General features: G+C 39.3%; 1 protein-coding gene across 1 annotated transcript in view; it reads left to right on the top strand.

The window, feature by feature from the left end:
- Nucleotides 1-13,193: 13,193 nt before the first annotated feature.
- HTR2C (5-hydroxytryptamine receptor 2C) overlaps nucleotides 13,194-23,966 on the top strand; it is a 263,697-nt gene continuing 252,924 nt past the window's right edge. Inside the window, exon 1 of the mRNA XM_007450981.1 lies at nucleotides 13,194-13,769. The gene's annotated coding sequence lies outside the window, so the exon portion shown is untranslated. The remainder of the gene's footprint in view (nucleotides 13,770-23,966) is intronic.

Raw genomic sequence — 23,966 nt, 5'->3', positions numbered from 1 at the left:
GATCCTGGAGTACAATAGACCTAGGTTTATAATCCTGGTTCTACAGTATACTTCCTGGGTGATCACAGTCAAGTCACAAACTCTAATCTTTCGTTTCCTCATCCGTAAACGGAGGATACTTATACCAACCTTGTAGGGCCATGTGATGTCTAAATGTTATAATGCATGAAAAATGCCTGGCACACAATGCTAAATTATTATAATTATTATTATGGCTTCATTGCTATTTGATCAATCATACCATCCCCTAATTAGTTTAATGTTCTTGCTTATTTAGTACTATATTTTCCACTATTCTTTTATTACTGCGTTTTTCTTGAGTACACTGGTAACACATCTGAGATACTCCCACATCAACCCATACACAAATACCTAGCTGCTAATACAATGTGTTAGTAGCACACCCAAATGTATCTGCCAATTTTCTTCCCTTTAAGGAATGTTTCTGGTAGTGAGCTAAGAAAAGACTTATGAATTCTCTATCACACTTAGAAGTGACCAAACTACCACAACTCACAGTACCTACTGTTATGAAAAGAGTAATTACTAACTGCATCTTTGAGCCCATTTCTAAACTGCCCTACGAATCTGTGATACTTGTTAAAGATTGACAGCTTATGTCTACTGCTTCTATTCAAGCTATCAAGCTAGTACTGATGAAACCAGCTCAGTGTCATTCCAGAGGAAACAGAGATGACAAATCATAAGTGGGACTGGAAGCAAACTATTGATTAAAGCAATAGATCATCACATACTATATTTAACAAAGCATTAAGACTACTGAGTGCTCCAAATTCTTATTCATCAACCAATACACATTATATTTCTATGCACCAAAAGACAAGTCCTGCAATAATCAAATATTCTTAAGAATATTAAAATTTAATAACCTAGAAGTCCAGACTGTCTCTCCAGATTTGATAGACTAGTCTATAATTTAGGAAATATGATGTTGCAAATTATAGCTCAATGTTTTAAGGTGACCATCAGTATAACAAAGAAGAAACAATTACTAAAATAAGCTGCTATCTTTATGAATGCTTCTAAAATTCATCTCACTTATAAGTTGCATTTGAAAATTAGAAACCAAAATTAGTGGTAATGATTTCAAAACTTTGTGAATATATAAACAAAAGCTCACTGAATTATATACTTTAAATGGGTGAACTTTATTATTTGTGAATTGTATCTCAATAAAGTTTTTATTAAAAAGTTAGAAACTATGTTTTAGAACAACAGAAAAAAATTAATTTGAATCCCCACCCCCGGAGGAGGGGAGAGCAGAGGAGCTCTAGTTCCAAAGAAATGAAAATTGTCAGCTATATTTTATAAATTTAAAGACAAAGATGATTTCAGCATACTTTTCAAGCACAGTAAGATATTTTACATGTGGGCATTTTTTCTAAGTAAAATCTAAGTGAATTACAAATGATCTAGGCTTGTTAGTATCTGTAAACTTGTGTAAAATAAAAAGGCCAGCTCCTTCATCTTCCATCTCAGTCCTCATTTGGAAGGCAGGGGGGTGAGAACAGAGGAGAGCAGAAATAGGAGGAAATAGTGAGTCAAACTTTTATTAACTAAGAATGAATTAACATTGCCCCAGGTGATCTCTAGAGCTCCAATTACTTACCTTCTTCTTTCAATGTTTAAATCTGAAGCTACGGGAAAAAAAAGACAGAAAACACTGCAGAAATCACCCTCAAAGGACAATGTAGAAGCAAAGAGGCCATAAAGTTTAAGAAAGGGAACAGTGAATGGAATGATAAATGGAAGACTACTTCAACAGAAACCATTTCAAATTCAAATTGGAGTTTCTGCTTCGTGAAATCAATCTCAAATTAAGGCTGTGTGAACACAGTGTGTGTAACACACTTTCTGTCTTGAAAATATAGCAAAGGTATTGAAGTTTTGCTACCCTTCTTTATAGGTGTTTAAATGTGATTGGTACTGTATGTAGACACAGAAATTTTAACTTATCTTCCCTTAAATTACCAGAGTGATTCATCTGAAGTTTCTGATGTTTAACATCCAACTGGCTTACCATCCAATTTGGTCAGATTTGACTTGTGTCCTGGTTATTATAGAGTTTATCCTGGGGGTATTAGGAATATCAAGTTTTTAGAACTTTTGGTTGGGAAAACTGCTACATTGTTTTCTGTAATTATTTTCTGGTGACTATTCTATAGCTAAGAATTTTTATTAAATCTTATAAGTCTAATCCATATTAAGGAAAATAAGAAAATTAATGTCCAATTCTTCTGAGAAAGGCTTTACATAAATACAAACCTTTCAATGTATCAGACTTTATAGCCTCTTTGTATGGAAATATAATGTTAATGGAAGGTTAGATTGTCATATGGGTTGACTGCAATGCCCTAAAAATACTTTTTTTCCAATAACCTCCAATAATAAATTTGGAAAATTAATTATACATTTTATGCATTAGTGAATAGAACATAAGTGAAATTTTGCTGCTGTTCCTTGTGTAGTGCCGACTTCAAAAGAGAAAGGGACATATAACTTTATAACTAGCTGTAAATAAAGAGCAAACAAATCACTTATATCAATTAATGGATTCTTCTCAAGAGAATGTTGTCAAGTCTAACAGCCCTAACTTGGAAATTAAATTATCTTCAAAAAAATATAATCATAAAACTTCCGCTTTTCAAGTGATGAGGAGAGTCTAGCAAGGTCTTCTACTATACTAAGAATTACTGCATTTATGAAATATTTCACAATCCAATTCCCAGTGTAGTAAGAAACATTATGAAGCCAGTAAAGCCAACGTCTACACCAGCAGTCATTAGTATAACTGTCAGAATAAGAAAAGGAAAAGGTTTTCGATAATTTAGCATTCTTCATTTTAGCAACTTTTGAAGTTCATGGTTCTTTTTTTTTAAGTAATAGATTGCATTTCATCTATAATAAGGCTAGGTCTACTTTGATTTGCATTTTAGTCTGGTATGTGATCAAACTGTTTCTCTGTAATCATAATTTTTTGTACCACGTGGTATTTCAGCTTCCTTAGATAAACAGTCAGAACTCAGATTTTGCAACAAAGTAAGAAGTGAAGCACTTATAGTTTTTTAAGAGTAGAGATGATTGAATTGTGGTACACTGTCTGCAATAACACACAGGTGACTTTTTCAGAGAAAATGCCTCTTTAATAAATCCAATATTGTACTTTAAGCCTCCTTTCCATTCTAAATGCAACCAATAGACAACCAGCATAGTCAAGATCAAAACTGTAAGTCAGTTTGTGTATTAATTTTGGATTTGGTCACTAAATCTTACCTAGTACTCATTTTTTCCTCAAGTAAAAGCTTTCTTAATTAACTTTATTAATTAGCTTCATGAGAGATCATATACATACTAGTGGTTCTTCTACACATTTCCAAACCATATGCATCAACATAATTCTTTTAAAACCCTCAAATTTAAAGGACTTCTAGCCATGGTTACACCGTGAAGTTATAAATATTTCAGATTACACAGCATGTAATTGAATGCTGAGTAGGGCTCAGCAGTTCTAATTTATATTATTAATTCACCCATTCTTCTGGAAGGGGAGTGAGAGGAGATGTATTTATTCCAGTTTTACTATACTAATACAGTTAATAGCCAGATCAGTGATAAGTGCTTCTTGCTTTAATTTTTGAAATATTGACCTAAGTGTCATCTTTGTGGACTGCAAGATTCCAGGAAATTTTTTTTTTTTTTTTTTTTTTTTTTTGCGGTACGCGGGCCTCTCACTGTTGTGGCCTCTCCCGTTGCGGAGCACAGGCTCCGGAAGCGCAGGCTCAGGGGCCATGGCTCACGGGCCCAGCCGCTCCACGGTATGTGGGATCTTCCCGGACCGGGACACAAACCCGTGTCCCCTGCATCGGCAGGCGGACTCTCAACCACTGCGCCACCAGGGAAGCCCGATTCCAGGAAATTTTACATCTTGCGTTTCTACTAGAGCAGACGTATAAGGAGGTAGAACAAATAGAAGAAAATTCTTGCCTACTCTGGGATAAATTGTCACTCTAAATAAATTACACAAGCAAGGCACTTTTTTTTTTTGGCTCCTCCAGTGGGTTTTAAGGTGATGTGCTTTTGCTTGACTTGATACAATTTAGGATCATAAAACTTTAATCACCAGACATAACTGTTAATACCTTTGTAATATTTCCAAAAATTGAAAATAATGTGGCATTGATTCTTAAGGCAATTTCAAAAGAGATGTTAATTTCAAAAGCGACGTTAGGAAATAATTTGATGAATCATTGAAATGAGTGTCTAGTCTTTGAAAGGCAGACAACATTTTTAGATGTATATATTCTGTTGGGACTTCTTTTCTGTGAGGGATGGAATTGCAGATAACACTGTTAAAAATTTTTAATGCCATATTAATTGATAAAAACAAACAAACAAACAAAAAAACCTCTCAACAAGCCAGGACTACTGACAAAATCCAGCCATAGATTAAGCCATCTAGTTCTTGATTAAGCAGCTTTTTTTTTTTTTTTTTTGGTCATTGTATATAATACTCTAAAAGATAAAGGTTTATTTTTGTATCATATCTTAGTAGATGAAGATCTCTGGCCAAATGGAAGGGCAACAAAGTTGAATTCTCTGGCAAATCTTGCCCCCCAGCATTGTTCTACCGGCAGTGTAAGGATTCGTTACTCTCCATTACAAGATCACCTAGTAAAAGATTTTTACTATCATTTTCCTGCTAATGACTAGAAGACACCCAAATAGTAAAATGATGTCACTTCAAAAATCAAAAGTCCAGAAAATAAATTTCAACTCAGGCAGTTCTACTCCAGGGCTCTCATTACATAATAATAGGCATATAGTCATTGCTGTATTGGATTTTGCTTCAAATTAAACTCTACTTTGAGAGAATGAGGGATTTGTGCACTTGGCCATAAATGAAAGGTATGTAAAATTTTGGTGATAAAAAAATATTTTACTTAAGATTTTTTTCGTTTAGTCTTAAAAGGGGATATTTGCTATCCCTTGCCTTCAAAGCATCATCTTGAGTGAACTTTTATTGCTCTAAGACATTGAAATGTGTGGAGACTTAGTCGTTCAAATTTGTTGGTGAGAAGAAAAGAAAGTCCTCATTTCTTTGGTTTAATGTTACAATCTGTAACATTAAACCAAAAGACTGCTTTATGTTAACCAATGCAGCCTGATTGAGACATTTTATTAAATAAGCATAGTCAATAGGTTATTCATAGTAGGATGGGTAAGAAAATATCTTTCAGTTCGCTCTGCTTCCATTACAAGTGAAGCTTTTTCAGAGAAGGGAGGCCACTTAGATAGGGAAATAATGCAGGTCTTAATTTATGTAAGTATGTCATGATGAGAAGAGAGAGAAGCAAAGTCTGCCAAAAAGAAGTTCCCATCAACAAAGCAAATGATTGGTGCTTATTAATCAACTAAGTAATTCTTGTTAGTCAGCTTCCCAATAATGATGATGAGATTAGTGGTGGTGGCAGTAGTGGTGGTAGTGGTAGTGTGTTTTTAATAGCTGGTTTGGTTCTGCCATGCTAAATCCGGTGTCTCCCAATATACATTATCTTTAGGAGATGGCAGGTGTTAAGGGTTTGCCAAACCCCCTACAGCAAATTTGATACCATAAATGAGTTAGAACATAGGATATGGAGTTTATAAGCCACGTTATCCAAATGGATTAAACTCAGTTGATTATGTTGTTTACTGGGGAAGGTATGGATAGCAAGCAAAAAAAAAGAAATTACATAGCTGTGTGAGTTCTGTAGTGAAACTGATTATTGTCTAAAGTTTTATGTTCAAGATTTTTCTGTTAGGTAGCATCTTACAGTAAAACGTAGACTTTGTTATTCATATTCTTGTCTAATAAATATACATAAAAAGGAAATTTTTATCTTTTTCAAAAAGACTGAAAGTTTTCAGTGAAGGATTTTTAGAGAAACAAAGAGCCATATTTCAAATATTAATGATAAGTAAATTCCTTTTTATCTTTGTTATCCCATCTGTAAGGCCACTGTTAATGACATTCAAAGGGGCTTTATAAACTCAAGATTTTTTCCCCCTTCTGAATTACAAATTGTAGTTTAAAGAGCTCTTTCCCACCTTTGAGATGTGTGCTTGGCTCCCACGTGTATTTGAGTTATGGTATATGTCCACTTAATGTGTAATGTGTTCATTGCAGCCTCAGGGAAATCAAGAAACAACAGCTCTCTGCACTAAGTTTAACTTTACATCATACTGAACAAGTGGCCTCACTTGTAATGCAGCTTTATGTGATGATAAAATTATTTATTGAGTTCCATAAAATATTTTTGAACATTAATTTAAATTCTATCTTTAAAAAAATCTGGCAGCTCTGAACTAATAACAAATAATAACTCTTGGGACAAGAATAAAAGAATAGAGTCAAATAAACAAAAGCATGTCACTCAGTTATACAAACACAACATGATAAGGTACATATCTTCCAAACTCCTTAACTGTAGGTTCTACGTTTGATCAGAGCTTGGTCTATAACTTATCCTTTATTCCAATTTATCATATCTTGGTGAACTATATCACTTCTGACATAAAACAATACTATAACCAGAACTTAGTTCTAAGGCTTCTTTAGTATGATAGTTCACCTGAAATTCTTGCCAATTTGTTCAGTTACCTAAAATAATTAATAGGGAAACAAAAGAAGCTGCCCAAAACATTATTTTCAGGTGTGCTTGAATTTGTTCTCTATGCCAGTCCTTAGGGAAAATTTTCTCTGTGCAAATCTCAAGAGTCTTAGGCAAAAATGTTACTGGAGAATACTAAAGTCCATGCACACATATTATACAGGATAATAAAAACCTAATTCTCCTTTTGTTTAAAGCTAACATTCAATTTGTGTTCATCAGATTCCCATAGTAACACTCAATTTAATTTACCTCTTTTAATCACACCAGATATTTTTTCATTGAAGTATAGTTGATTTACAATATTATGTTTCAGATTACAGCACAGTGATTCAGTATTTTTACAGATTATATTCCATTAACAGTTATTACAAGATAATGGCTATAATTCCCTGTGCTATACAATATATCCTTGTTGCTTATCTATTTTATATAGAGTAGTTTGATCAGTTTTGTATAGTATTCTAAACTTATAAAGAATGCTAGTATCCCAGCATAATACTGTTGTTTTTTTCATGATAATAAGCTTCCCAGAGCCTATTTTCCATGGAAGCCAGAAGTTAGCAAAAAAAGTTCTCCCAGGCAAAGCTGTTGGCAGGAGCTGTGAAGCATAAGAGCTCAGAGAGTGGCAAAAGTGTGAAAAGACTGAAATCGGACCTGACCCAGATGACAAGAATCAAGAAGCCCCGTCCTGTCCTGCGTGACTCTTGGAAGCACATCCCTGAGCGGTCCTTCCATTCACTGCCCCTCTGCTGCCGTCTGTATCGGCATCCTCCCACGTTTGGGCGCCTACTCTGGGAGCAGCAACTCTGAGTCCAGCTCAGACAGCGAAGGCACCATCAACGACACCGGCAAGATCGTCTCCTCCATCTTCCGAACCAACACCTTCCTCGAGGCTCTCTAGCTTCTCTGTCCTTACCGCAGAGAGCTCAACAAAAGTGTCTTGTGGACTTGGTAAGAAGCTGCTTCTTTCCTGCAGCAAAGCTGAATCTGTGGCAGGCCTTCAGTGCATAATTTCCTCAGTGTTTGTTTTTCAGAAAAATTCAATTATTCTTTTCTATCCCAGAGAACTAGATTGAGACAGCATTTATGGATTCTGCAAGATTTAGGATTGGAAAGAGCTTTAAATGTCATTCATGTTTTCCTCTTTCCTCATGCATGACTTCTGCTTTCTAACATCCCCACAAAGTGATTAACCTGTACAGGGTTGAACATCCCAATATAGGAGAACTCACTACCTCCAGAAACAGCTCATTCCTTTTGACCAGTTCTGAATGCTATAAAATCCTCCTATAGAGCCAGATTCTGTAGGCTCCACCACTAATTCCAGTTTTATCCTCTTGCACCTGTAGTTTCCTTCAGTTCACAAATAGTTATTGAATGCCTAGTTTGTGTCAGACACTGTGCCAGGCACTGAGGGGACAAATACAAATAAAATATAAATACTGACCTTAGGAAACGAATCAAATCCTTTTTCCATTAAAAAAAAAATCCCTCAAATATTTCAAGTCAGCTAGCATGTATCCCAAGAGTCTTGTCTTCCAGAGGATACAAAGGCCTTGTTCATCATATAACATGCTTCAAGTTCCCTACTGATCTGAACATTCTTGTGGATGAACTCCAATCTACTAATTTCACTCTTAAAATATGTATCTGGAAGCACCAAATAGAGCCTAGTTATAGTCTGACTCTTTCTATGAAAGTTGAAAAAGTCCAAGATAAAGTTACGTTTTCTTGCTAACATATCGTATCATACTGAGGACTTGTTCATCCTGATGCCAACTAAAATCCACCAAGTGCTTTCTTCTGTGACCAAAATTTGTGCAAAGATGTTTGGTACCCAAAGTTCAGCATATCAAATTTATTCCTATAAAGTTTCATCTTGGTCAGTTCAAACCTTCATGATCTCTTTGCATGATGGGCCAGTTTGGTAAAATACCTTCTATATTTATGTTCAGGTCACTGAGAAATTCAGGTTTTAGCAGTCCTGTCCTTCTTGACCTTTCATCCTAACCTCTTTTGTGTCAACAATTAGTAGTTATCATTGTGCCCAGTATTAGGATAGATGAGAACAACGGAGGCGAAGAAAAGTATATGACTAAATCCTTGACCCTGAGATACTTGTAACTTGGTTGAGGAGACAGTTCTTACAAAAAGAAAAGAAGAAATTGGATAGTAATGCAATTAGGTGTACCTCATTTGAAATAATATAATAAGATTGTTTTACAGACCAAGAAAACCAAGCCCATTACTTTAGAAATGACTCTCAAGCAAATGTTTTGTTTCATGGTAAAAGGCCTAATTACTACAGAAATGTTGAGTAGAGATCAAAGTGGTCTGAAAGAGTCAGAATAAGATATGGAGGTAGCAAGAAAGCAAGAAAGCTAGCAAGTTGAGGGACCTAGTAGTCTTGAGATAGGAATAAAGGAAATATCACTGTTGCCCTGGCCTTTCAATCTTAGTTTAATTTAAACAAAAGGTCCTAACTGCCATCTTTCTCATCCTATGCTGGAAGAGTGAAATGCATGCCATAATATAAGATGCATTCATCATAGCATGAATGTGCTCCATGACAACACATGTTTCTCTAAAGAAATGACATCTAGGTAGCTTACAGTTCTTTCTCCTCCTTGGTGAGGCTGCTAGATTCCGTGCTGTTCCCTACTCAAACTCACATGTATATAATGTTGTTTTTAAAATATATATTTGATTACTAGAAGCCACAACCACAGGAACATCAGATACAATTAAATTAATTCAATAACATTTCAAAAAAATTAAACATAGATTTTTAATCTTGGTATATCTTTTTATTCTGAGAAGTGGTGAAAATATGTAGATGGGACCTTCCAAATCCTACCAAAGGGTTTTCTGTTTCTTTCTCCTCCCAACCGTGAGGGTATCAGAGAAGCAGAGTTGATTGTTGTTTTTCACTAAAACGGGATCTTTCCAAAAAGAAGGTACACTCAGAGAAAGACTGACGTGGTCAGAGACTGCCCCCTGCCTTCCTACACAACACATAGAGTTCAACTGCTTTGTTTTCATTAAAAATAATCCTATCAACTTAGAAAAGACTTCGCGTTTAATGATCCATCTGTATCTAAGATTTTTTTCCCATTCAGTGACCCCGCTTGAGAAACAGTAAAAAAAGAAATTTGCTGCGTAAAATATTATAAAAGTTTATCGAGGGTATGTCATACCACAATGATGCACATTATGGATATAATCCTGAGCTTTTCCAGCTAAGCAAAAATACGAAATGCTGAAAATATTATTTTATACAATTGTATAATTACCAAAAAACCTCTGGCTCTCAGGATCTGCTTTAAAACTGAAAAAAAAAAAAAAAAAAAGGTGGCAGAGTTATCAAAATGCTTTGCATTTATGTCTTGTGGTAAACAAGGGGGCGGGGGTGGGGGTGGGGGCGGAATATCCTTGTAGAATTTTTGTGTAGTTTCTTTTGGTCTGCAAAAATACCTGCCTTGGAGTATTTTTCTAGAGCCAGGTCACACATTTTTAAATCGATCACAGTCTATAACTTTTTAGGTTTGTTAAAATAGGGCTCCCTGAGAATTAAACTTTTCCAGTCGGTTACTATTATTTATAAGGAAGTTCCCCAAATCTTAAAAGATGAGGAACTGTTTCCTACTTAGTAACAAGCTTCTTTAATGTGTCTCTGAATTTTTAAGTCAGTAGTTTTGGAAAGGTACGTATTGAGGTGGGGAAAATCCCCCTGGTGCGAAAGTTGCAAAGGCATGTCTATATTTTTAGAAAACGGGCCAGTTTTTGGAAACTGTATTGGGGGGCGCTGGGGATTTGCATCAAACTCGAAGACTTCACAGTAAATGACTCCTCGTTCCAAGGACAACTTCCATAGACCTAAGGAAGGGAAGGGAAAGCCACGAAAACTTCGGTCTGACTCCCCAGGACACTTTAGCCGGGGGTTCCAGAAAACTTCTTAGGCGATGACAGAGCGCGCCGGCACGTACTTGCTCTGAGTTTGCTTGCCTGATCTTAAAGTGCGCGCTAAATTTCTCCGTGCACTATATTCTCCAGGCTAGTGTTGCCAAAACCTCTACAGCCCGTCGCATCCGCCAGCGCTAGGCTAGGCGGCCGCCCAGGGAACCCGAAGAGGCGGTACGCGCCGCCAGGGCCGAGAGAGCGGAGTCAGCACTCCGGGCTGAACAGGGCGCCCCGAGCCCGGCTCCGTCCCCGGCTCGGGTTCAGCCTTTTCGGTTACCGGCCCCGCGGCGAGCGCCGCTCCAAGGCGAACTTGCCTGCCTGGTTGTCAACCCGAATTCGGAAGACCAGGCGCGCTTCTGCCCGCCGCCAGGCTAGCTAAACTTTTTCGCTGCTGCACCAGGAGCCTTCCCATTCCCTGAGTAGCCTCCACTCTGGGTCCCTTCGGCACCTTTGCCCTTCTAGAGGAGAGAGAGAGAACAGCCTAAAGAGCCAGTTGCGTAGTACTAGTAGTAATGATAATAATAATTATTATTATCATCATCACCTCATCATTGTTGTTATTTCGGTCAGCGGCTCTAAGTCGGTTCACCGGGGAGCCGGTGAGAGTGAAAAGGTCCCTGGCTTCGGCGGATGCTATCTCTGGCTCTCGGCTCGGCAGAGTCTACTGTGCCTTGGTGAACATATTACAGGGATTAATAATTTACGGTTTTTTTCTTTTAGTAAAACCAATGTCTCAGCCTCCTACAAAATAAATATAAGTCCCGCCAGACAAGCCAGGATGAAGCATTGCTTGCTCATGGGGATAGAAAAAGAGAACACGGGTAACTTTTTAAGATGAGTGCTTAATTATTTAAAAAGAAGACACACTTTTTTCTTTTCGATATTTATAAATTACTATTCGCTAACAAAGCATTTCTAACGACGCGAGCGTTGTACAATCCTTGGACTTGGCAGCGCTGTCGCCGCCACCTGCGAGGCATCGTACAGTAGCATTCAACAGATGCTTCAAGAAAACTGCGAAGGGTTTTGCTTTGCGAAACAGAACTTGGGTGTGACTGTATGTTCAGTGCCAAATTAAATTTCAGAGCCCTGCAAAGTGGCTCAATTCAGTGGGGATGGAGGGAATCGGAGAATTCCCAAATGCCCCTATTGGAGTAGAACAAAAAGTTCCGTTTACAAATCGGAAAACCAAGGCACAGAGAGAAGTGACCCAGAATCAGGAAGGAGCCCGATTCTTATCACTGCTCTCATATCCTTCCCTATCCCTAACTTTCGGAGCTACTGAGGCAAACAGTCCCTCAGCAGCCAGCGACTCCCTTCCCTTCTGCGCTCTGTGGAGTTCGAGCCTCCAATCTGCTGCACGGCCTCCCTGTAGCCTCTACCATATAATTGCTGCTCCGCCGACCGATCCCAAGCAGCAGAACCAGAGTTTCGATCTCTTTCTTAGGTCCGGCTACCTCGGACCGGCTGGGAGCCAGTTCCCACTTCTCTCACCCGTGGCCCACGGTACAGTGCCACGCAGCCTCGGCAGAGATCTGACACCTCTCACTCCCATTCCCTCTTAGGAGAAATCTTCTCTTCTCGGTAACAGCAAACAGCGTCTCCACTACTAAGCTTGGTCTTGGTGCCCCCAAAGCGTCTCGGCCAAGGTGGCCCTGACCGCCCTTCTCTGTGCTGCAGCCAGGACGCCGCAGGCACCTACCCGGTGCCCCGGAAGTCGGAGAAGAAGAGCTCTCTTTGCCGGGTTGCAGCTCGGCTTCCCGTTAGTTGCCAAAAGGGAGGTTCGTGCTTGACCCCTTGCCCTGCTGCCTTGACCACGCCATGGCAGCCCACGCAGCGGTCGGGCGACCAACTAGCTGTGGCCCCCAAACTGTGTGCGGGAGAAATAGGCGCCGCCCCGCCTTGGAAACCCGAAGGAGCTGCCTTCAGGGTGTCATTCTAAGCACTTCCCAGGGGAGCTATGGGTTCAAGACGGGAACTAAGCTGTGCCCTCTTGGGGCACGAAGGCCACGTACTTTCTCCCTTCTCTGCGTTTGAGGCTGGGGCCAAGGGTGGGGAATCGAGACTTTTAATAGGACCAAGGCTTTTGCGCACTAAACGTATTTGACCCTGTGAATGCCTCAGTTCCTCGGTTGGGGAAAGGGGCAGGAGTCGGGGAGGGAGTTTCAAAGCTCTTTGGAACTTCCAAGACTTAAGAAGTGTTTGTTGAACCGAAATGTTCAAGGGTGTGTGGGGTGTGTGTGTGGGTGTTCGGGGAGCGGTGTTCTTTGAACCTTTAAGGGTACATTCTTGAGGACCACCACCCCCCCCCCGCCGACTGACCCCAGTTCCCCCCAGTCTGCAGGCCTCATGAATCAAGTTAATCATCATCACCATCACCATCACCATCACCACCACCACCACCACCACCACCGGGTCTCGCGTCCCCTGCCAGCAGGCTCCAGCTGCGCTAAGAGACTGGTCCAAACAGGCCAGGGGCAGTGGAAGGCTGAGAACTGATTGGCCACTCTTGGCTCCACCCCTCATCCCTTGCTCAGCCCAAGAGCGGGGTGCAGCTTCACCGGCTCGGGGTAGGCGCTCTGGTGCTTGCCGAGGACGCTTCACTCCTCGGGTGCACCGATCTTTCTGATCCTGCCATTGGAGCAGCTAGATTGCCAGCCTTGGCTGCTCCATCGGCCTGCCTGCCCCTTACCTGCGATTGCATATGAACTTTTCTTACCTCTTCTTGCACACCGTTGTCGTCGGAGTCGTCGAGATCGTCGTGGTGCTCGCGTGATGGCCTTCGTCCGTTTAGAATAGTGTAGCTAGTTAGGGGCCACCGAAGAAGAAAGAAGACGCGAATAGTGCAGAGATGCTGGAGGTGGTCAGTTACTATGCTAGAGTAAGATAGTGGAGCAAGAGAAGCCAAACCTATCCGGGGTCGCAGGGTCGCCCAGAGGAGGTCGACTCGCCGGCGCTTGCCATCGCGCCGAGCTCCCTCCGTCCCTCCCTCCGCCGCGGCGCGAGATTGCGGCGCGCAGCGCAGAGCAGCGCACCGACTGCCGCGGGCTCCGCTGGGCGATTGCAGCCGAGTCCGTTTCTCGTCTAGCTGCCGCCGCGGCGACCGCTGCCTTGCCTTCCTCCCGGACGCTTGTGGTAAGTTGGAGCCCCGGGCGGCATTGCTAGCCAGGACCCTAACGGTTTAGGCGGGGGGTAGGGTGGGGAGCGGGGATGGTTGCAGTTTGCAAGACCGCACTGACCCGGGCGGGAGAGTGGAAGGGACTCTGAACGCGCAGATCTCCGAGGGACTGGGGTCTTGGGGAGGAAAGAGAAGCTTGCGTTCCACGGGAGGGGCACCTGAGTCTCGAAGGAGGTTGGGAAGGGGGGACTCGAAATGGGAAGGCGCCGGGCAGAGGCGCAGGCCTCCTGAACGCGGCGCCCGGGAAGCCGAGGGAGTAACCGAAGGCGGGCGTGGGGTCTCAAGAAGTGAGGTGAGAGGGAGAAGAGAGGGAGACAGAATGTGGGTGTCTCTGGGTAAAGGTTTGGGCTGCAGAAGGTGCAACTGAATTGGGGGTATAGACGACTGCGTCTTTAAGAAATCTGATATCGGGCAAGTGGGAGGGGGCTCAAGGCTTGGGACAGTGGGAGCAGAGGGAGGGCGAAGGATCCGCTATTAAGTTCACAATGAACACCGACCCTAATTTTCGGAGAGTCTCAGTGAACACCGGTAACTCAGGGGAGATAAAACACTGCGGATCTGTGTCTTGGTCTAACAGCTGTTGGCTGAATTTGAACAGCGCTGCTGATGATCACGTAAGTTTAAGAGGAGAGTATAAGGGCATACAGCGAGCCTTTTTTATTAGCTTACCTAAGTCACTTCGTGACAGTTTTATATTTTGAAAAGGATTGCCGAGAAGTCTCCAGCGCTCCCTCGTATTCCTGTTCCTTTACTCAATTTAACCTGACAAGCAATCTTAACAGCGTACCTTGGAATTGCTAAACACGAGAACAGGTTGCCATTCCTGATGCCACATAAAGTTCGTCATTGCAAAACGTGTCTGTGTGCCTGTTTCTTTAGTGCGCCGTGTCCTTTGCTTTTTGCTTCCTGTTGGGTAATATGCGAACTGAGGTGACAAACGTTTTGTATTGTGTCTGAGACACCTTTTAAGCGACAGCGCTCCTCCAGTCAAATTCAGTGGGAGACATTTGGTACTTAGAGAATATCTGATTTGGTCAAGAATCACTGCCAGTAACACTGCTTCTTCATTAATATTTACCATCACAAGTCCCATCCAAGGAAGCCTCTGATTGCTGAGCCCCTAAGTGCACATACCCCTCACCACATACCTTTTCGGCAGTCTAACCGAGGGAACCTCGCTCTAGAGGGAAATAGCATTGAGCTAAAGTGATTGGGGTTGGGGGAGATGCTGCGCAGTAAGAAACCTCTGAGTTCCCCAGTTTGCAGATATTTGTGACCTCACACACACAGTGGTGCAAAGGACATTTCTGTTCTGGAGTTAAGAAGTTTGTCTACATAGCAGCCATTCTGACAATCAAAATATGAACACAGTAGAAACCGAGTGTTTCTGTAGTTGACTATGTATGTGTAGACATAATGAAAAAGGCCAATTGACATGCCCCACAGAAAAAATGATTTCTACCATGACCATTGCCATTTCTTTTGCAGTATTTAAGTCACACTGAATACCATCTTTTCAGAAAAGTATAATTTCTTTGCACCATGATACTTTGATCTTTAAGAGCCATCTACCTCATCCCCATGGGTGGGGGGAATTACATAATCTTTCTATATTTGGGGGAGGCAGGTTATAGAATATTTAACTATACTTCTCATTCCCTAAATATGTTCTTCTGGTCTTCCTGGAAGGAAATAAAATATTTATTTGTTTCGTCCACACTATTTTTTTTCCTAATAGCTTTTATCATCTACAGCAACAAGCCCAACGCAAGTCCTGAGATTCAGAAGGTGGATAAGGCTTGTGATTGCAATGTCAAGGTAGGATCTGGGGTGCTTAAGCCAACACTGACAGTGTTTTTCTATCTGCATAATCTAGAGAAGGTTATTAACCTTTTCTGTGCTTTCTTGAGAGGTCTATATCTAGAGTTGTCATGGATGACGGTGATGACTTTTTCAGATAATAACATGACAGGCTTTGGTGCAGTATGAATTCATGGGAAGAGAGGTGAGAACTGACATTTTTGCAACCCTACTGGATGCTAGGCATGGAGCCAAGAGCATTACATATATACATTATTTCACATGGTCTTCACAGCCAGCCTCTGAAGAGGAAGCTATTCCTATTTTATTGGTTCCATTGGATTTTTCCCTTTTATTTCTCAAGGTATTCTTGTAGATTAATTTAAGGCAATGGCGTAAGAAATCTTTCTTTGTGCTTTCAAAGCTACATGAGAAGTATATGTTTATTTCTTTAGCAATAAAAGTAAAATCTAAAAAAATTAACATCTCTGATATAATGTTGGGCTAATCCATTAAGGGCTTAAGCAACATGGGCATCTCACCCACAGAGGTTTACAGATGGTAGATTTCTTCTCTGGAAAATGAATTTTAAAATCATATTAGATTTGCAGGATTATCACTACCGTTTGGTACTTAATTATGTAGGAATATTTCTGCACTTACTGGTAAATAAATAAACCTAAATAATAACCTGAAGTCTGCATCAAACCCCAATTATTTTACTGTTCCACTTACATCCTTCAGGTAAACCTTATTACTCTCCAACTAAGGGAAACACACAAATTAAAACAAAATTTGAGGAAAAGATTACCAGTAACCAATATTAAGTATCCTCAGCTACTCTTATTAAATTGTTCAAGGCCTGAGATTTAAGAAGGTGACTGTTGCTAAGTTATAATGGCTCCAGAAGCTCCAGATTATTTGGCTGGTATCACTAAGGAATCTTTCAGCACCTTCCCTTTAGAGAAGTGGAATACCTCACAAAATGAGAATGTATCGTACTTGTATTGAGATTATTTTAGTAGAGCATCTGGTAAAGCTTCGTGATTTAACATAAGAAATAATAAATTATGTCCCACTAATGGATGGATAGCCATGAGCAAACTAAGAAAACTTGACCATAGTTGGGGTTAATAACGTATTATTTAAATATAACATTATATATTAATGTTATATAATAATATAATAGTATATTAACCCCATGTGATGTGAAACACATGGATATTAAGCATTTTAAAAATTTTAAATTATTGCACAAAGCGATGTTTTTATTATTATTATTAATTTGTCACTGTTCCAAGATACCTATGTTATTTTATCTAAAACTTGTATACTATTTAATCTTAGAAACCACCAATCACCAGATTAATGAGTGTTCCATCAGTGGATCACTCTATCTCTGCCTTTCTTCAAACCATTTTACAGCTTCCTCATATACTGAGAACATTGCTGCAAAACAGCCTAGTAATCGCCATTTTAGACAAATAACATTGAAACCAACCAAGAAGTTAAGTTGCACCACCATTTAGCCAGTTGCCAGTGCATTTTATACTCTTGCTCACATGCAGCAACTCTCTGGCAGTCACTTCTGAAATTTTACTGCACAAATGGTATAGTGAAAGCAGGATTTCAAATAAGATGCACATGAGCTGGAGTCTTAATTATGTTTTGTCTCCCTGTACCCAACATCTCTAGTTCACCCTATTTATCCCTTCCTCCCTTCAGCTGTTGTTAAGACTGTGCCATCTGCTGTTTACTAAGATACTTGCTTATTACAACATTGTACATGTAGTTGGCATTTGATAAAGTTAATCTTGTTAATACGGTTAATCTTATTCGTAGATGACCACTTACATAGCCTAATTTAAAAAGCACTAGAAAAGCCTTTTGACTCCCAAACTAGTAGCCTTCATGCTGTTCCACAGCACTTAAAATTCTACATTCAGGAATTTCCTTCTTTAATCTTAGTCATTGTCTCCTTTAAATACAAATATCCACTTAGAGGGGTAACCTGTTATCATTACCTATTAATAACTAAGCATAAATTTATTGACGGCTATCAGAAAGACTTTAGAACTGCACTGTCCCATACAACAGCCACCAGCCACATGTGGCTATTTAAATTTAAATTAATTGAAATTAAATAAAACTGTAAATTCAGTCCCTTAGTCTCACAGACCACATTTCAGCCACATGTGGCTAGTGACTACCTATTGGACAGTCAGATATAGACCATATCCATCACTGCAGAAAATTTTTTTTGTCAGCAATGTACTAGAAAGTAGGGACCCTCACATTTTTCACAGAACACTTCCTCTACCTCCTTGCTTTAAGCAAAACCTGGAGTTTTTCCTACTTGGATTTCTCCTACAGAAGTTTTCCAACTTCCTGACAAATGAAGATGAATTAATCCTTAACCTCTACCTCTCCCCACTTCATTAATCTTATTACTCCTCCACATGTAAGGGCTTAAAATTATGGTTGAAACTCTCCTAGTTCCACTTATTTAACTTCCAAAACACTAGGACATGTCTCTTCTACTCTTATTTTAAACAATCCTTTACTGAAACATACACCATTCCAACATTTCTTTCTTGTCTCTGCTGTCTACACCTTCATGGAAATTTTTGGCACCTGGGTCTTTCCTACTGTTCATTTTTAATCTTTCCGTTCTCTGGAGACTTCAGTATCTATGAAGACTGCCAGATAACAGTCTAGTCTCATAATTCCTTGACCTCACATTTTCCATTGTCCTCAGCTTCGGGCCCATGGCCACACGTTAAATGCATCAATTTCTAAAATGTTAAGTTCAGAAATACTACCCTCGGATGATGACATTCAGTCCACGCCCACTTTTTCTTCCCTTGTACCTGCTCTTCAACCTCATCAAGTCTTCCTGGGCCCTTCTAAAAGTTCTTGGTTATAATGCTCTCTCTTGGCTTCACTTCATTTTCTTCCTAGTCTGACCCTTATGTCAGTCATGTCTGTGTTTCTCATCATCACCCAATACTTACCCCTCATTGCCCTTTTAGTGTTTCTACCTTTTACCTCCACTATTATGAGTTAATCTCGCCTATTTGCTACTCTGATTGTGAGCATTAATGGAAAAAACTAAGAAAACTACACATTTACAGTTATTAAAATAACCAAGCTGGGCTTCCCTGGTGGCGCAGTGGTTGAGAGTCCGCCTGCCGATGCAGGGGACACGGGCTCGTGCCCCGGTCCGGGAAGATCCCACATGCCGCGGAGAGGCTGGGCCCGTGAGCCATGGCCGCTGAGCCTGTGCGTCCGGAGCCTGTGCTCCGCAACGGGAGAGGCCACAACAGTGAGAGGCCCGCGTACCGCAAAAAATAATAATAATAAAAAATAACCAAGCTTTCCTCTGACTCATTTTTCTATTAAATGTTCCTATGAGCCTGTTCCCCATCCTATCTCCAACGATACTCCTCTATCAGAGTTTCTTTTGGCACAGCGGAAAATGTTGAGGTAGTCAGCAATGACCATTTCATCTGTCCTAAATTTTTAAACATGTCTCTTATTATTCGAGTCTAAGTGACTTTAAGAGCAAGGTATCCTCAGGTGGACAGCAAAGGGGATAGATTTCTGGTAAAAGGGGTGACCAATAGAGAAAGCAGAGCATACAGAGTTAGTCCAAGGTGCCTTGGGGACAGCCTGAACTGCTGTACAAGGTGATCAGCCAAGCGTGGGAGGAATGGAGGTGAGTAGTGAGTGTGACTGTCCAAAGAAAATGAAGCAGCTTGAGATTGGGAGTGAGGAAGGAAGGATGAACATTCAGAGTTACCAGCATTATTGGCAGGATATGAAGGTAGACTCAATATAAAATTATTAAAAATTAAAATTAAACACCATTGAAACCAAAGACAATGTCAACTAACCTCTAGAAAAGAATAGCAATGAACAAACTGACCAGGGCTCTCTTTATCATATGTGTGTGTGTGTGTGTGTGTGTGTGTGTGTGTGTGTGTGTGTGTGTGAAGTGACTGTTGTCTTTAAAATCATTAGTAAATGTCTATGAGTAAATGTCACAGTATTCAAATCTTTTTATACATGTATTTTAAACTCAGATCTCTCATTTTATCTCAGTAATCAATATTGAATACTTTCAGATATGGCTTCATGTAATCAGGGTAGGAAGACTTGCCCAAGTTAGCAAGTAATTCGTCTTCAAAAAAGAAGTATAAAAGATGATAATATTAGCTGTTAATTATTGAAAGTTACTATGTACTACACATTTCTAAGAGATTTGCATGTATTACTCATATAAGCCTCACAACTACCCCATGAGAAGGTACTACTAATAATATCCGCACTTTGCAGGTGGGGGAACTGAGGCACCACAGAGGTTAAATAATCTGGTCAAACTAATTGACCAAAATCAAGCTTGAAACCAGGCAGGTTTGATTCCAGAGACTATGGTATTAAGCAGTAAACTCTACTGCCTGTGTTTAGGAATTGATTAGTTTTTCTTTCATACTATAGTCACTAGTCTTTGGTAGAACAGATTTGCATGTGAACATGAGGATATTCTTGACAGTGTCCACTAATCATTAATGTGCTGCTTGGCAAGGTAAAGAAAGGCATGTAACATTTTGTCTGGAGATTCAGCTACTGATACAAAAGTAGAGCAAGTGAGAAAGTACTGTTAATGCCAAGGGACACAAGGACAGTGGAGTTGCAGAGATCATTTAAAGAGTGAAATGAAATCAGGGACATAATGCTATTATATACAGAGGACGACTACAAAGGGTTAGGTATCACTATAGTGAGCTGGACATATTGGACATATTGGACATATAGGTGTATGTGGTTTGTCCTCTATGCAACATCACAGCAAAGGTCATTCGAATTTGGTCATTTATATAAAGTTGCCTACTTGGAATTGAAACAGGAAAATTGAAGTCCTGGAGGTCAGAGACTGGAGTGATAAAAGGCTCATTAAAAATCATTTATCATATTTCAGAGATATTTGAAGGGTTTTATGATCCCATTTTCCGTGTATTACCTTTACACACTGGCATCAGGAGAAATAATTTGATAACTATGACTTAAAAAACAGGTATTATAAAAAGTAATAGCTTTTTAGTTTAACGATCTGAGCCCAGGTAGAAAGACTGTATCAAAGTACAATATTTAAACTAAAGTTAATGCAGGGTAGAAAGAGCATACTTACAAAAATTCTGTATGTTTAAAGGATTTTTTTTAAGTTTCTCCTTTTAAATTAACAACTTACATTTATTACTTCAATTTTAATGACACAAAAACTGTGATTCGTGATCCAACCATAATTTATTACTAGAAATAGTGGAGTCAGATTGGAGAAGTCCAGTACTGTGGTATGAGCTCCCCCTCCTAAATGTATTTAAATTCTACCTGGTCTTCAAGATTTGGCTCAAGCCCTTACCTCTTGCATGAAGCTTTTGTTGACTAGCGCACTTATATGGCAAACCCCTTGCCCATAGTAAGTAATCAGTTAATGTATCTTGATTGATACGTTGCCATGTATTATATCCATATCTGTATCTAGCTATGTGATCTCCTAGGAATGTATATTTCAATGGGTCACGTAAAAGTGAAAGAAGATAAAGGAAGAACTAAAGTAGAATTTTTAGCACACCTGCACAATAGCATTTAAGAATTCAAGGCATCTGAAAGAATAACAGATTTCTCTGAAATGATTACAGGTAATCTCCCTGAACAAATTTTAGAGCAATTAATAAATTGTAAGTATTTTTAAACTAAATTAGCTAAAGCTTAGCCCTATTATGTACAGCTTCATTTTTCATTTCACAGGGAAACATACCATGTTTTACATATATAAGTGTGTCATATCTGTATAACAGAGAGGCACCACATTCTATTGGCTACATACCCACCTGGTGAAGATGTGCTCAATGTTTACGAACATGTCCACATTCTGGCCATAGAATCTCCTCGTTATTTAGCCTTTAATTAGTAATCTCAAAGGTCTAGATTCATTTCATGGTATGGGTTGATGACTCAGAGTGAAGCAGAACTTTTTCTTTTTAAAATAATCCCTAAATGCCTTTGCAGCAAATAAATTTGCAAACAAGAGCTTTATTGCCTCACTTTTGTAATGTGACAGGAGTTCATAGGTTTACTATTAATGAATTGCTTTGATAAAATCATTAATCTGTTAGTTTTTTTCATCATAGATTAGAAAAACAGTTAAAATTAATTTAATGCTTTGTTGCTTGTTCTAGCAATTTTTCAGTTAATCACTGATTCCCAAACAATAATAGACCCATATCTTATATTATATAATGTCAATCTGAAAGAGATTCAGAGAGAAGTTGATGACGTTATTTTTGGTGGAAGTAAAGCAAGAAGGATCTGGTACCTCTCCAACAACTTTTTTTTAAAACCAAATTTTAAGAAAGCAGAAATGAACTGGTTTCTCCAGTCCTTTCATCATGTTTCCATACCTATTTTAAAAACTCACTATGCAAATGGAAAAGAACTTATGATGTATGGTAGAAGTATAAGCCTTCAAACTACTCATTGGTACAATGACTCTTTTTCCCCGCTTTGGAAGATATCTTTTTTTAAGATGGTTACTTCTTTTTTAAAAATTTTTATTGGGGTGAAATACACATAAGATAAAATTTACCATCTTAACCATTTTTCAGTGTAATGTTCAAGAGTATGAAACACATTTACATTATTGCGCAGCCATGACCATCGTCTATTCCCATAACTCTTTTCATCTTGTAAAACAAACTCTATACCAATTAAACAATAACTTTCCATTCCCCCCCTGCCTGCAGCCTCTGGAAACCACCATTATGCCTTCTCTCTGATACAATGACACTTGTTCTCCAAAGTCTTGAGTTAGCAAGTGCATATTCTTTAGTTTGAAGTTTCATTACCCTCCTCTCATTGGGTAGTGGTCTACCTCAACTTTTCCTGTTTCTACTGCCAAACATCAGCCAATTATCTAAAGTTTGTGAGTAAATTTACAAAATTCACTATCCATGTTTATCTGCCAAATTAGTCAACTATAAGATGAAGGTGAGTCTAAAAGCCTGTAAGAATTGTGGATTTCAGTAAGTCTTTGTTGAGGCCCAACACTTTGTTGGATGTTAGAGGAGTGATATACATATTACCCAATACATCCCTAAAGAAGCTAATAGTCCTATTATACCGAAAAGGCAATTCTATGTAATAATAAAGTTCTTCAATTTATGGTACAGGCTTCATTGATTTCTTTCTTTCCTACCCTCCCATTTAGGACGAATGAGGAAAAAATGGGTCAGTCACTTCCTCTACTTGAGCCTCAGTTTTTACAACTATAAAATGAGAGAGTTGAAGTAGGTGGTCTTTCTGTAAGCGTCCTTCAAACTAACCTCTTTGTTACAAACAAGAATACGGAAAACACTGAGGTTAAATAACTCACATCCTTAAGGTTATAAATCTAGAGACACAAATTATATGAATATATAAAACAGGGAAAAGAATACAGAGAAAACTCCCACAAATTTTACCACTGTGATGAAAATAGAGTTTAAAATTCAAAAACATTGAAAACCTTAGAAGATAATATATTGCTATAAAGTAATTTGATATTATTTTTTACCTTAGATTAGTACCATTTTCAGAAGAGCAGACAAATTTGCATGTCCATAGTTGATATTCTGAGTGTCTTGATTCAGAGTGAAGCAATAGGATCAAATAAAAGTACACGTATTTCTGCAACATAATATAGAATACATTTATGGCAACACAAATTGTTAGACATTTTTTAAAAGACCCCTCCTCCCAAATTATTTTACTTTCACATGATAAGTGAAATAATGCTCATTCTTTCTGCCTTGGAGTCATTCTTGGATCACCTCTCTTCATCTCATTCTCAATTAAACCCATCATTACAGCTTCTGAATAATTTTTGGAAAATGCTGCTCAGATATGTCCCTTTTTTTATTCCCATTGTGATTACAGCATTTCATCCTTAGTGCTTTAAATCTCACTTCAGACAACTTCCCAATTCCATGTCTGAACTCTGCACACCCCCCACTCCCACCACAATGGCACAGAATGCTGCTGCCCAACTCCAGATGCCAAAGTAGCTGTCAACTGCCAAGATAAAACAGACTACAAGGTGGGTCATGAAATAATGATCTCCAGGGAATGGGTGACATTGGGAAATGACTTCAAACAGTCTCATGGTTCATTCAGAGAAAGATGTACTGTCTTATTATGAAGGTGAGGGGTTAGAGGGGGAGGTGAAGGTATTATGCAGACTATAAGCCAAGAAGCAATGCTTAAAATTCAAATGAGTTACGATTTTGTATATGTACTGTAAAAAGACTACTGGC

Source organism: Lipotes vexillifer, unplaced genomic scaffold (genome assembly GCF_000442215.2).
Source record: "Lipotes vexillifer unplaced genomic scaffold, Lipotes_vexillifer_v1.1 scaffold1042, whole genome shotgun sequence".
NCBI classification, from domain to species: Eukaryota; Metazoa; Chordata; class Mammalia; order Artiodactyla; family Lipotidae; genus Lipotes; species Lipotes vexillifer.
The sequence above is the reverse complement of the archived record's forward strand: the minus strand, read 5'-3'. Positions and strand labels throughout refer to the sequence as shown.